Source organism: Poecilia latipinna, unplaced genomic scaffold (assembly GCF_001443285.1).
Source record: "Poecilia latipinna isolate Pla-1442-1.1 unplaced genomic scaffold, P_latipinna-1.0 Scaffold802, whole genome shotgun sequence".
NCBI lineage: Eukaryota > Metazoa > Chordata > Actinopteri > Cyprinodontiformes > Poeciliidae > Poecilia > Poecilia latipinna.
In genome coordinates, this window is record NW_015113418.1 from 47,641 (window position 1) to 48,213 (window position 573).

The 573-nt window shown below is 35.1% G+C and overlaps 1 protein-coding gene across 1 annotated transcript in view; it reads left to right on the forward strand.

Moving 5' to 3' along the window:
• hoxb3a (homeobox B3a) overlaps positions 1 to 573 on the forward strand; it is a 100,192-nt gene that overhangs the window by 11,923 nt on the left and 87,696 nt on the right. The window lies entirely within an intron of this gene.

A 573-nucleotide genomic window follows, 5' to 3' on the forward strand; every position in this document is an offset into this window, starting at 1 on the left:
TTGTCGCTTCTGGCTCTCAGATCGCAGTGCTGATAAACGGTGGGTTATGGCGTGGATGGTGTCTCAAAAAATAAAATAAAATAAATAAAATAAAAAAACGTGATTTGCAGCATTCCAAAAACTACCTAAGTTATAGAGATTTTTTATTTTTATTTTTTTTGTTTCGTTTTGTTTTGTTTTTATATCTGCCAGGCACTTGCTTTGAAGGAAACGCTTTCTGGTTGGTCCTTTTTTCTGTTGGCTGTTATACTGTGTGGTGTCTTCAGTTCAACCTGGGATTGTGTTCCACACGTGCTAAAATCACGGAAAGGGAAAGGAGTGGATATATGTCATATGGTATTGTACATATTGTAGCTAAAGTATACAGATTTAGTCAAGGACATGTTCTTTTCGTATTGTGACAATTATTCAACTTGGAAGGTCTTAACGGTCGTTTTCAATTATTATTTTTCCACTTGGTTGTACAAAAAGTGCGCGGAGGTGTTGACCTACTGATTTTTTTCTCCAAACTACCTAAACACCTTCAGGGAATTGTAAATTTGATTAAATTTGTTGCTTTCTGTTCGTTTTTTT